The 8,733-nt window shown below is 41.3% G+C and overlaps 1 non-coding gene across 1 annotated transcript; it reads right to left on the bottom strand.

Annotated features, from left to right (window-relative positions):
* Window positions 1-912: 912 nt before the first annotated feature.
* LOC148569046 (small nucleolar RNA R71) lies at window positions 913-1,020 on the bottom strand. The gene has a single exon (XR_015881933.1). It is a non-coding gene; the product is annotated as a small nucleolar RNA R71 (small nucleolar RNA).
* Between the last annotated feature and the right edge of the window lie 7,713 nt (window positions 1,021-8,733).

The raw sequence follows: 8,733 nt of genomic DNA, 5'->3' as shown, positions 1-8,733 counted from the left end.
CTTTTCTAACTTCCTAACTTCTTATCTTTTCAAAAAAATTGTTTCAACTAACTAACTAACTTTTTGTTTGTTTCTTATCTTTTTCAAAACTACCTAACTAACTCTCTCTCTCTAATTTTCGAAAATCCCTTCCCTCTTTCTCAAAATTTCTTTTTAATTAACTAATTATTCTAATTTTTTATTTTAATTTTTGAAAATTACTAACCTTTTTCAAAAACTATTTTCGAAAATCACTAACCCTTTTTCAAAAATTATTTTCGAAAATTCTCCTTCTCTCTCATCTCCTTCTATTTATTTATTCTTCTACTCACACAGGGACCTCTATACTGTGGTAAAAAGGATCCCTATTATTATTATTTTTCTGTTCCCTCTTTTTCATATGAGCAGGAGCAAGGACAAGAATATTCTTGTTGAAGCAGATCTAGAACCTGAAAGGACTCTGAAGAGAAAATTAAGAGATGCTAAATTACAACAAACCAGCAAGCATCTGTTAGAAATTTTCGAACAGGAAGAGGAGATGGCAGCCGAAAATAATAATAATGCAAGGAGGATGCTTGGTAACTTTACTGCACCTAATTCAATTTACATGGAAGAAGCATCTCCATCCCTACCATTGGAGCAAACAATTTTGAGCTGAAACCTCAGCTAGTTTCTCTAATGCAGCAAAACTGCAAGTTTCATGGACTTCCATCTGAAGATCCTTTTCAGTTCTTAACTGAATTCTTGCAGATATGTGATACTGTTAAGACTAATGGAGTAGATCCTGAAGTCTACAGGCTCATGCTTTTCCCTTTTGCTGTAAGAGACAGAGCTAGAGTGTGGTTGGACTCTCAACCCAAAGATAGCCTGAACTCTTGGGATAAGCTGGTCACGGCTTTCTTAGCCAAGTTCTTTCCTCCTCAAAAGCCGAGCAAGCTTAGAGTGGATGTTCAAACCTTCAGACAGAAAGAAGGTGAATCCCTCTATGAAGCTTGGGAGAGATACAAGCAGCTGACCAAAAAGTGTCCTTCTGACATGCTTTCAGAATGGACCATCTTGGATATATTCTATGATGGTTTATCTGAGCTATCAAAGATGTCATTGGATACTTCTGCAGGTGGATCCATTCACCTAAAGAAAACGCCTGCAGAAGCTCAAGAACTTATTGACATGGTTGCTAATAACCAGTTCATGTACACTTCTGAAAGGAATCCTGTGAATAATGGGACGCTTATGAAGAAGGGAGTTCTTGAAATTGATACTCTGAATGCCATATTGGCTCAGAATAAAATATTGACTCAGCAAGTCAATATGATTTCTCAGAGTCTGAATGGAATGCAAGCTGCATCCAACAGTACTCAAGAGGCATCTTCTGAAGAAGAAGCTTATGATCCTGAGAACCTTGCAATAGCAGAGGTGAATTACATGGGTGAACCATATGGAAACACCTATAACCCCTCATGGAGAAATCATCCGAATCTCTCATGGAAGGATCAACAAAAGCCTCAACAAGGCTTTAATAATGGTGGAAGAAACAGGTTTAGCAATAGCAAGCCTTTTCCATCATCCACTCAGCAATAGACAGAGAACTCTGAACAAAATACTTCTAATTTAGCAAACTTAGTCTCTGATCTATCTAAGGCCACTGTGAGTTTCATGAATGAAACAAGGTCCTCCATTAGAAATTTGGAAGCACAAGTGGGCCAGCTGAGTAAAAGGATCACTGAAATCCCTCCTAGTACTCTCCCAAGCAATACAGAAGAAAATCCAAAAAGAGAGTGCAAGGCCATTGAATTGATCACCATGGCCGAACCTGTAAGGGGAGGAGAGGACTTGAATCCCAATGAGGAAGACCTCCTGGGACGTCCAGTGATCAATAAGGAGCTTCCCTCTGAGGAACCAAAGGAATCTGAGACTCATCTAGAGACCATTGAGATTCCATTAAACCTCCTTATGCCCTTCATGAGCTCCGATGAGTATTCTTCTTCTGAAGAGAATGAGGATGTTACTGAAGAGCAAGTTACCAAGTACCTTGGTGCAATCATGAAGCTGAATGCCAAATTATTTGGCATTGAGACTTGGGAAGATGAACCTCCCTTGTTCACCAATGAACTAAGTGATCTGGATCAACTGACATTACCGCAGAAGAAACAGGATCCTGGAAAGTTCTTAATACCTTGTACCATAGGCACCATGACCTTTGAGAAGGCTCTATGTGACCTTGGGTCAGGGATAAACCTCATGCCCCTCTCTGTAATAGAGAAACTGGGAATCTATGGGGTGCAAGCTGCCAAAATCTCATTAGAGATGGCAGATAATTCAAGAAAACAGGCTTATGGACAAGTAGAGGACGTGTTAGTAAAGGTTGAAGGCCTTTACATCCCTGCTGATTTCATAGTCCTGGATACTGGGAAGAATGATGATGAATCCATCATCCTTGGAAGACCCTTTCTAGCCACAACAAGAGCTGTGATTGATGTTGACAGAGACAAACTAGTCCTTCAATTGAATGAGGACTCCCTTGAGTTTACAACTCAAGGTTATCCTTCTGTAAACATGGAAAGGAAGCATGAAAAGCTTCTCTCAAAACAGAGTCAACCAGAGCCCCCACAGTCAAACTCTAAGTTTGGTGTTGGGGAGTCTCAACAATGCTCTGAACATCTGTGAGGCTCCATGAGAGCCCACTGTCAAGCTATTGACATTAAAGAAGTGCTTGTTGGGAGGCAACCCAATTTTTATCTAATTTTTATTTTCATGGGTTTTCATGTTTTATTAGGTTCATGATCATGTGGAGTCACAAAATAAATATAAAAATTGAAAATGGAGTCAAAAACAGCAGAAGAAAAATCACACCCTGGAGGAAGACCTTACTGGCGTTTAAACGCCAGTAAGAAGCATCTGGCTGGCGTTCAACGCCAGAACAGAGCATGGTTCTGGCGCTGAACGCCCAAAATGGGCAGCATCTGGGCGTTTGAACGCCAGAATTGCACCCTAGAGAAGAGCTGGCGCTGAACGCCCAGAACAAGCATGGTTCTGGCGTTCAACGCCAGAAATGGGCAACAAATGGGCGTTCAACGCCCAGAACAAGCACCAATCTAGCGCTGAATGCCCAGAGTTATGTGCAAGGGCATTTTGCATGCCTAATTTGGTGCAAGGTTGTAAATCCTTGAACACCTCAGGATCTGTGGATCCCACAGGATCCCCACCTACCTCCACTCACTTCTTCTCACCCCTCTTTCACACAATCCCATAAACACTCTTCCCCAAAACTCTTCACCAATCATCTCAATCTCTCTTCCCTATCACTACTTCACCACTCACATCCATCCACTCTTCCCCATAAACCTACCTCATAAACTCCACCTACCTTAAAAATTCAAAATCAATTTTCCACCCAACCCACCCTAACTGGCCGAACCTTACCCCCCTCCCTTCCCTATATAAAGCCCTCCATTCTTCTTCAAATTCACATAACACAACCCTATCTTTCCCTTCTTGGCCAAAACACAACCCCTTCTCCCTCTTCTCTATTTCTTCTTCTTCATCATCTATTCTTTCTTCTCTTGCTCGAGGGCAAGCAATATTCTAAGTTTGGTGTGGTAAAAGCATAAGCTCTTTGTTTTCCATTACCATTGATGGCACCCAAGACCGGAGAATCCTCTAGAAAATGGAAAGGGAAGACAAAAGCTTCCACCTCCGAGTCATGGGAGATGGAAAGATTCATCTCCAAAGCTCATCAAGACCACTTCTATGATGTTGTGGCCAAGAAGAAGGTGATCCCCGAGGTCCCTTTCAAGCTCAAGAGAAATGAGTATCCGGAGATCCGACATGAAATCCAAAGAAGAGGTTGGGAAGTTCTAACAAACCCCATCCAACAAGTCGGCATCCTAATGGTTCAAGAGTTCTATGCCAATGCATGGATCACTAAGAACCATGATCAAAGTAAGAACCCGAATCCAAAGAACTATATTACAATGGTTCGGGGGAAATACTTAGATTTTAATCCAGAAAATGTGAGGTTGGCGTTTAACTTGCCTATGATGCAAGGAGATGCATGCCCCTACACTAGAAGGGTCAACTTTAATAAAAAGTTGGACCAAGTCCTCATGGACATATGTGTGGAAGGAGCTCAATGGAAGATTGACTCCAAAGGCAAGCCGGTTCAACTAAGAAGACTGGACCTCAAGCCTGTAGCTAGAGGATGGTTGGAGTTCATTCAACGCTCCATCATCCCCACTAGCAACCGATCTGAAGTTACTGTGGATCGGGCCATCATGATCCATAGCATCATGATTGGAGAGGAAGTAGAAGTTCATGAAGTCATCTCCCTTGAACTCTACAAAATAGCCGAAAAGCCCTCCCCTGGGACAAGGCTAGCTTTTTCTCATCTTATTTGCCATCTATGTTACTCAGCTGGAGCTTCCATAGAAGGAGACATTCCCATTGAGGAAGAGAAGCCCATCACTAGGAAAAGGATGGAGCAAGCAAGAGAACCCATTCATGGAGCTCAAGAGGCGCATGAAGCTCATCACCATGAGATCCCGGAGATGCCTCAAATGCATTTTCCTCCACAAAACTATTGGGAGCAAATCAACACCTCCCTAGAAGAGTTAAGTTCCAACATGGGACAATTAAGGGTGGAACATCAAGAGCACTCCATCATCCTTCATGAAATTAGAGAAGATCAAAAAGCAATGAGGGAGGAGCAACAAAGACAAGAAAGAGACATAGAAGAGCTCAAGGACATCATTGGTTCCTCAAGAAGGAAACGCCACCATCACTAAGGTGGACTCATTCCTTGTTCTTACTTTCTCTGTTTTTCGTTTTCTATGTTAAGTGCTTATCTACGTTTGTGTCTTCATTACATGATCATTAGTATTTAGTAACTTTGTCTTAAAGTTATGAATGTCCTATAAATCCATCACCTCTCTTAAATGAAAAATGTTTTAATTCAAAAGAACAAGAAGTAAATGAGTTTCAAATTTATCCTTGAACTTAGTTTAATTATATTGATGTGGTGACAATGCTTCTTGTTTTCTGAATGAATGCTTGAACAGTGCATATGTCTTTTGAAGTTGTTGTTTAAGAATGTTAAATATGTTGGCTCTTGAAAGAATGATCACTAGGAGACATGTTATTTGATAATCTGAAAAATCATAAAAATAATTCTTGAAGCAAGAAAAAGCAGCAAAGAACAAAGCTTGCAGAAAAAAAAAGGCGAAAAAAAATAGAAAGAAAAAGAGAAAAAGCAAGCAGAAAAAGCCAAAGCTCTTAAAACCAAGAGGCAAGAGCAAAAAGCCAGTAACCCTTAAAACCAAAAGGCAAGGGTAAATAAAAAGGATCCCAAGGCTTTGAGCATCAGTGGATAGGAGGGCCTAAAGGAATAAAATCCTGGCCTAAGCGGCTAAACCAAGCTGTCCCTAACCATGTGCTTGTGGCGTGAAGGTGTCAAGTGAAAACTTGAGACTGAGCGGTTAAAGTCAAGGTCCAAAGCAAAAAAACAGAGTGTGCTTAAGAACCCTGGACACCTCTAATTAGGGACTTTAGCAAAGTTGAGTCACAATCTGAAAAGGTTCACCCAATTATGTGTCTGTGGCATTTATGTATCCGGTGGTAATACTGGAAAACAAAGTGCTTAGGGCCACGGCCAAGACTCATAAAGAAGCTGTGTTCAAGAATCATCATACTGAACTAGGAGAATCAATAACACTATCTGAACTCTGAGTTCCTATAGATGCCAATCATTCTGAACCTCAATGGATAAAGTGAGATGCCAAAACTATTCAAGAGGCAAAAAGCTACAAGTCCCGCTCATCTGATTGAAGCTATGTTTCATTGATAGTTTGGAATTTATAGTATATTCTCTTCTTTTTATCCTATTTGATTTTCAGTTGCTTGGGGACAAGCAACAATTTAAGTTTGGTGTTGTGATGAGTGGATAATTCATACGCTTTTTGGCATTGTTTTTAGTATGTTTTTAGTAGAATCTAGTTACTTTTAGGGATGTTTTCATTAGTTTTTATGTTAAATCCACATTTCTGGACTTTACTATGAGTTTGTGTGTTTTTCTGTGATTTCAAGTATTTTCTGGCTGAAATTGAGGGACTTGAGCAAAAATCAGATTCAGAGGTTGAAGAAGGACTGCTGATGCTGTTGGATTCTGACCTCCCTGCACTCAAAATGGATTTTCTGGAGCTACAGAACTCAAAATGGCGCGCTTCCAATTGCGTTGGAAATTAGACATCCAGGGCTTTCCATCAATATATAATAGTTTATACTTTGGCCAAGTTTAGACGACGCAAAAGGGCGTTGAACGCCAGTTCTACGCTGCTGTCTGGAGTTAAACGCCAGAAACACGTCACAAGCCAGAGTTGAACGCCAGAAAAGGATCCAAAACTGGCGTTCAACTCTAAGAAGGACCTCTACACGTGCAACACTCAAGCTCAGCCCAAGCACACACCAAGTGGGCTCCGAAAGTGGATTTATGCATCAATTACTTACTTCTGTAAACCCTAGTAGCTAGTTTATTATAAATAGAACTTTTTACTATTGTATTAGACATCTTTGGACGCCTAGTTCTTAGATCAGAGGGGCTGGCCATTCGGCCATGCCTGGACCTTTCACTTATGTATTTTTAACGGTAGAGTTTCTACACTCCATATATTAAGGTGTGGAGCTCTGCTGTTCCTCAAAGATTAATGCAAAGTATTACTGTTTTTCTATTCAATTCAACTTATTCCACTTCTAAGATATTCATTCGCACTTCAACCTGAATGTGATGAACGTGACAATCATCATCATTCCCCATGAACGCGTGCCTGACAACCACTTCTGTTCTACCTTAGATTGAATGAGTATCTCTTAGATCTCCTAATCAGAATCTTCGTGGTGTAAGCTAGATTGATGGCAGCATTCATGAGAGTCCGGAAAGTCTAAACTTTGTCTGTGGTATTCCGAGTAGGACTCTGGGATTGAATGACTGTGACGAACTTCAAACTCGCGAGTGCTGGGCGTAGTGACAGATGCAAAAGGAGGGTGAATCCTATTCCAGTATGATCGAGAACCTCAGATGATTAGCCATGCTGTGACAGAGCATTTGGACCATTTTCACAAGAGGATGGGATGCAGCCATTGACAAGGGTGATGCCTCCAGACGATTAGCCATGCAGTGACAGCGCATCAGACCATTTTCTAGAGAGGATCAAAAGTAGCCATTGCCAATGGTGATGTCCTTACATAAAGCCAGCCATAGAAAGGAGTAAGACTGATTGGATGAAGACAGCAGGAAAGCAGAGGTTTAGAGGAACAAAAGCATCTCTATACCTTTATCTGAAATTCTCACCAATGAATTACATAAGTATTTCTACCCCTTATTTTATTATTTATTTTCGAAAACTCCATAACCATTTAATATCCGCCTGACTGAAATTTACAAGATGACCATAGCTTGCTTCATACCAACAATCTCTGTGGGATCGACCCTTACTCACGTAAGGTTTATTACTTGGATGACACAGTGCACTTGCTGGTTAGTTGTGCGAAGTTGTGATAAAAAGTTGAGATTACAATTGAGCGTACTATGTTGATGGCGCCATTGATGATCACGATTTCGTGCACCACAATGCTTCGTATTCCGCCTGGTTATTTGAAGCCGGGAACCCGAACTTGAGGGAGAGCTCAACTTGGGTTCCCTGGTTGCTTTCTATTATCACTCCTGCGCCGCTTCCAGTTTTATTTGAAGAACCGTCCACATAGAGATTCCACTCTGTGAGGGTTTCCAGGGCATCTGTGAATTCTGTGATAAAGTCGGCCAGATATTGTGACTTAATGGCCGTCCGAGCTTCATATTGGAGGTCGAACTCTGACAGCTCGACTGCCCATTGTAGAATTTTACCTGCTAAATCTGTTTTCTGCAATATTCCTTTCAAGGGCTGGTTAGTGCGAACTTTGATGGTGTGGGCCTGGAAGTAAGGGCGGAGTTGTCGAGATGTTAGAATGAGAGTATAGGCAAATTTTTCTATTTTCTGATAGTTCAACTCGGATCCTTGCAGTGCTTTACTAATGAAGTAGACGGGTTGTTGTCTGTTTTCGTCTTCTCTGACTAGTGCTGACGCTACTGCCCGGCTTCTTACTACGAGATATAATATGAGTGGTTCTCCTTCTCGTGGTCAAGAGAGGATAGGTGGCTGTCCTAAGAACTTCTTAAAGTCTTGGAAGGCTTGCTCACATTCTGTCATCCATTCGAACTGCTTTCCTTTTCTTAAAGTACCATAGAAGGGGAGAGATCTTATCGCAGCTCCTGCTAAGAATCGGGATAGGGCGGCCAATCTCCCGTTGAGTTGCTGTACTTCTTTGACACAAGTTGGGCTCTTCATGTTGAGTATAGCCTGACATTTGTCTGGATTTGCTTCAATTCCTCTTTGTGTGAGCATGAAACCTAAGAATTTTCCTGCTTCTACTGCAAAGGTGCATTTCGCGGGATTGAGTCGCATGTCATGCTTCCTTATGGTGTCGAATACTTGGGCCAGGTCGGACAATAATGTCTCTTCACTTTGTGTTTTTATTAGCATGTCGTCCACGTAGACTTCCATGATTTTTCCGATGTGATCCGAGAAGACCTTATTCATTAGCCTTTGATAAGTAGCTCCTGCGTTCTTGAGACCGAAAGGCATCACAATGTAGTAGTAGTTTGCTTTCGTTGTTAGGAACGAAGTCTTTTCTTGATCTGGTGGATACATGGGGATCTAGTTGTAT

The sequence above is a fragment of the Arachis ipaensis genome, chromosome B4, assembly GCF_059453495.1.
Source record: "Arachis ipaensis isolate K30076 ecotype BB chromosome B4, ASM5945349v1, whole genome shotgun sequence".
NCBI classification, from domain to species: Eukaryota; Viridiplantae; Streptophyta; class Magnoliopsida; order Fabales; family Fabaceae; genus Arachis; species Arachis ipaensis.
Note: the sequence above shows the minus strand (reverse complement) of the source record. Positions and strands in the feature narration are given on the sequence as shown.